Source organism: Panthera onca, chromosome A1, assembly GCF_046562875.1.
Source record: "Panthera onca isolate mPanOnc1 chromosome A1, mPanOnc1 haplotype 2, whole genome shotgun sequence".
NCBI lineage: Eukaryota > Metazoa > Chordata > Mammalia > Carnivora > Felidae > Panthera > Panthera onca.
The window spans coordinates 22,808,718-22,814,485 of record NC_138339.1 but is presented as its reverse complement, the minus strand read 5'-3'; positions in this window follow the sequence as shown (position 1 = coordinate 22,814,485).

The following is a 5,768-nucleotide window of genomic DNA, read 5'->3' as shown; positions in this document are numbered from 1 at the left end:
GATAACTGACTTGAATTAAAAAAATGCTAAGGTTAAATCAATCAATAAAAATAAGAGACTTAAATTTCCCTATTGAAAATAAAGGAAAAAGCTTTCCCCTTCCCATTTCTTAGAGAGTTTATATTAGAACTGTTACTCGTTCTTTTCCTGTCTCTTTGAAGAACAGTAATGGTGGCCTGGAACAGAGTGAAAATAGTGGAGATGGTCTGAAATCCGATCCTGTATATTTTCTAAAGGTAGACCCAATAAGATTTCTGGATGGAGTGAATGTGGTATAAGAAGAAAACAGGTCAAGAATGACTCCAAATAGAAACAATGTAGTTGCCACTAACTGATAAAATTGTGTAAAGAATAGATTTGGAAGAAAACAGGAGTTCTGTTTTAGATAATTACATTTAAGTGACCTAATAGATATGAAAGTGGTGATGCTGAATTAGAAGGTTTTGGTTTTTGTTTCTGTTTTTTTTGTTTTGTTTTTTGTTTTGTTTTTTGTTTGCTCGTTTTATAGAGTGTGAGATTCAGAGAAGTCTCAGAACATACATACAATTTAAAACCATATAACCAGATGGAAGGACAAAGAAAATAAGTGATAAGGAGGTGGAAGGAATGATCCCTGGTCACTCCAATATTAACGGGTAAGGATAAATCCATTAAGAAGGTTTAAAAAGCACTGCGTACCTGCTAGCAAGAAAAGAAGAACGTGGTAGGTGAAATATGAGACACAGATTTCTAGAAAAATAAAATATTCACACCAGTTATCGATCACTGATCAGTCAGACAGGTCAAATAAGACAAAAACTGACAAGTGATCATCGGATTTAGCTAACTTGAGGTTATTGGTGATTTTGCCAAGGGGAGATTTCTTAGGGGTAATGGGGTCAAAGGGCTGAGTAAACGGTTTAAGAGGGAACAGGCAAAGAGGATGTAGAGAATGAATAGAGGCAATTCTTCCAAGGAGTCTGGTTGGGAGGGGCACAATAGAATAGGTAGCCACTGATGAAAATGCAAGGCAGCGAGGTCTTTATTTTCATTTTTCCAGAAAGTGAAATGAGTGGCTTAATATTGCTTGCAAACATTCTTTGCTTCTTTACATTATATAATGCATATCTTCCTCTATTAGTACCCACTGTCTCTACTGCATCTATTTTAATGGCATAAAAGATCCTGATGTAAGGACCCATGTTATTTGTTTCAACAGGTTTTCAGTTGTTTTAAATTTTGCTATTAACAGCAATGAAGCGATAGTCATTACTAAAGTATATTTTTACATATGTGTACATATGTACTTTTAAGATGAATTTCTAAAAGTAAAAACACTAAGGCCAAGAATATATATGCATTAAAATGAGATATTACCAAATGATTCCCAAAGAGGTCTGTGCCAATTTAAATTCCTAAACTACTATTTCCAATGTATTCGTTATTCAACACTATCATGAATATAATGTATTATCAAATGTTGTAATATCATTAACTTATTTGGGGGAAATTATATTTTATATAGATTGATAAAAGCATGTTTCAGAACACTTTATAGATATTTTGAATTTGTTAAAGTCTAAGAGATGTCTGTTTGAAAGCCTTTGTCCAATGAACTATTAAGATTTTGATTTTTTTTTTCTTTTTTGGATCACGAAGAAGAATTTTAAAGTAGGAATTATCAGATGTTGACCAAAATGTTAAATTTCTTTACCGATATTTGTAATCACAAAGTAGAAATGTAATGTAGGAGCTGGCAAATGCTTTTGTCAAATCATTTATTATTCATTTAAAGTAAAATGTTCAATGTATATTTTTCTTTGTATATTTTCTGCAAACAAAGCAAATGTTTAACTTTTCTTTTGGAAATCTAAGTATCATGTGTTAAGAGTTTAGTCTGATAGTTGCCCTTGGTTTCCTGGATGAGTTTGCTAATAGATTAATTTTCATATTCAGTGATTGTCTCTACAATTATCTTTTTTGTTGTTGTTGATGGAAATAACTATTCACACTGAGAACACTGATAATTAATCACCAGCCACAAACACTTGTAGGGCTTCTTCTCATTTTTGAGAGCAGTGCAGGCACTAGACCTACATGCCCACAGTAGGTGCTAAATTAAAAGAGGACAAAATGAAGGCAGCCTGTCTATTGCCTTGGATTAACAGCAACAACAACAACAACAACAACAACAACAAAAACACAAAACACTTACTACCAGCAATAACAGTAAACTATATAATGAAATACTCTTTCCAACTTTTCCCTGTGACTTGACTCTAGAGCTATTTCTCCATAAAAAAAATAAATAAAATAAAATAAAATAAAATAATAATCCTACGTCTGTGTCCTCACATGATCTGCCTTTGGTCTGCATGTTTTCTGTATCCTAACCTCCTCCTTTTCTTATAAAGGCACCAGTGACATTGGATTAGGGCCCATTCATATAACCTTATTTTACCCTAATCACTTCTTTAAAAACCCTAATACATTCACAATTTGAGGCCTTAGGGCTTAAATATCTGAATTTCGAGGGGACACAATTTAGCTGTAACACCAGAATTAGGCTTAGGCATTTGACTTTGAGACCAACAATGGACCAAACCTGCTTTAATTTGAACATGGGAGGCAAAGTACAATGAAGAGAGTCCTTGGCATTTTGCGATTAAGGAACAGGGCTGGGAGTAAAGAGCCTCGGGGCAACAATGGAGATATTCAATGTATTCCATTAGAAAAATTCAAGTTCTCCTACATGATTGGGTTTGACAGGTTTGTGCAGCGTTCAATATCATTTTCTTTCTCTTTTGAGCCAAACACAAAGGAAACTTGAAGGTAGTTTAGCATTAGTAAAATAGATTTTGTGCTAGGCTTGAATTTAAAATAATAAATATGGGATGTCTAGATAAGTATTACACTTATAAACTATGCTGAAATATCATGCTGGGGCGCCTGGGTGTCTCAACTGGTCAAGCGTCTGACTCTTGATTTTGGCTCAGGTCATGAGCCTGCTTAGGATTGCCTCTCTCCCTCTCTCTCTGCTCCCACCCCCTTGCTCTCTCTTTAAAAATAAATAAATAAACTTAAGAAAAAGTTTAAAAATGCAAACCTATAATAGTATAAGATGTGAAACAACATGCAGTGAGCATTGGGTATCCCTCCATTTCGTTAAGAGACAAACCTGATTTTGAAATAGACAATGACAATTTAAAATTTCAGGATATAAAATGCTGTGACCATTTGAGTTTCAGTTTCAGATTAGAAATTCCCAAGAGTTATCCTTCTGAGATATTCTGAAACAGGATGCTACATCAAAATGAAAGGGTTGATTTGTTTAAAAACACAACAAAACAAAAAGAAAAAAACATACAATGTGTCTATAAAATGGTTTCCTCATCTACAAGGTCATCTTTTGCAAATTTTTGCAATTGGCTTTAAATTCTTTTTTATATTTCCCAGAGTGAATTCCTTTGAGCTTTTTCTATCCTTAAAGGACTTCAGTGATGATTTCTGGTTTTGGCCAATTGTTTTCAAGCTCTTCAGATACACACAGTCAAATATGTCATTTGCAATTTATCTCAAACTTTAATGTACAAATGATTCCACACACACGTTCCCAAATATTTTGGTCCCAGAAATTCTAGTCAGAATCTCATGAGCGGCCTCCTAACCACATTTTCTTTTGCCCAGCTCCCTCCTCCTCCTTTATAGCTCTTATATTTTCTGTAGGCTTTTAGGTCTCCTTGTTTTTACATCTACTGTTCATCTCTCTGTCATAGGACTCCCTCTCTTAGCAACCTTGGGATTTCCTAGTCATTCCGTCCAGGCAGTTAGTTATACCCACATGAAAGGGTGTCTGAACCCAATTTTAATATGAGTAGGGGGGGTTGCCCACACACCACTAAGCAGTTCTTGGACACACTCCCGGTGTCCAAGAACTCAACTCAATTCTGGCACACTCTACCCCGACCTAACATCAGATTCCACAGGTTGAGGGTTTTAGTTCCACAAAACTTCCCTGTCCCACTTCAGATGCCATTACAAGCCCGGGTTGTTACCTGAACTTCTGACCAACTGGCTATAGACCAGAGATTTCCACAGCTCCTTTCTTTGGTTTGATTAATTTGCTAGCAAGGGTCACAGAACTTGGAGAAACATATTACTTACTAGATCACCAGTTTATTATAAAAGGACATAACTTAGGAATAGCAAGAGGGAAGAGTTGTACAGGGTAAGGTATGGGAAAAGGGCAGGAAGCTTCCATTTACTCTCCAGGCCATTCCCTGAGCACCTCCATGTGTTCAGTAACACAGCTCTTAAACCTTATTCATTTGGGTTTTTATGGAAGCCTCATTACAAAGTCACAGTTGATTAAATCATCAGTCAGTGGAGATTGGTTGAGCCTCCAGTCCCTCTTCCCTCACTGGAAGTCAGGGAGTGGGACCAAAAGTTCCAACCCTCTAATCACATGCTTCCCCTGGCAACCAATCCCCATCCTTACATGCAGTCCAAAATGTCACCTCACTAACATAACGAAAGACCCCTTTATGGGACTTTATCACTTAGAAAATTCCACGGGTGCCAGAAACGAGATGAAAGCCAAATATATATTTCTTATTACAAATCAAAATATCTTGCCACATTTGTGTTTGCATAGAATACTGTACATTGTTTTTATCATCTTGCATTGTAGTTTAGGTAGCTCCTTGACATGTATGTTTGAATTGTTATATTCCCCAAATTTAGCAAAGCATCTGGAATAAAGCAGGACAACATAAATGTTTACTAAATAAAAAAAAAAGTTTACTAAATAAATAAAGAAAAATGGAGACAGAAATAGAAATGGAATTACTATGATCATAAATGGAGTTTATTCCTCTCAAAATTTAGGCTACAAAGACTCATTTTCAATTAGCTAAATTATCTAACATTATTTTTGCTCTGAACTGTCTATATAATATGATTTGCTGTAGTTAGGTTCACACTTTGCTTTTACATTTTGGCTCTTTTCCTAATAGCACAGATAATTTTCAGGCTCTCTTGTAAAATACAGATAATGAATTAAAGGGATTCAAAGACTCTGATAATAGAGAATAGTAACGATTACAGTTGATGGGGACAGTCAATCATTTAAGGTGATCGCTCATCTTCCACAATTTCAATGCTCTTTCTGTTTTAGGAGATGACAGAAATGCCTGTTAGAAAGATGGAAAATCACCGAGTGAAGGAAGTCGAAGTGGAAAAAATAGGGTCAAATGCAAAACTTGCATATACCTTTCAAAACCCAAAGCCTCATCTACCTGTACCACACTAAATCCCACAGTGACCCCCTGTGCATCTAAATCTTATAATTTCAGTGTATTTTGCGACCAGAAAATTATTTTTTCTTTCCCCAAAAGCTACTGTAGGCTGGTGTCATGTCATTAACATTGACATTTTGAAAATCAGGTTAACTACAGAGTTGGGTGCATTACAGTTAACTTACTCTGCTCCTTCCAGGACTGATATACCCTTGCTCTCATGTTTAAAACACCTTGTCAAACCCTGTTTTTTGTTAACAAGAATGTATCTTGAGAGAAAGCACCTGCAGAGTATAATGAATGAAACAATTCTTAAATGCATGCAAACACCCAATAGACTTTGTTCCTCATGTCTGCTCAGGGGAAGCTATTAGCTGGCAAAGAAGTAGATTTAGACTTTTAAAATAGATATCGCTAAGCACCTGGTGTTCAGACTCTTTGACTTGATGTCGATTTATTGTTCTTTCAAACTTCTTTGCTGTTTACAATACT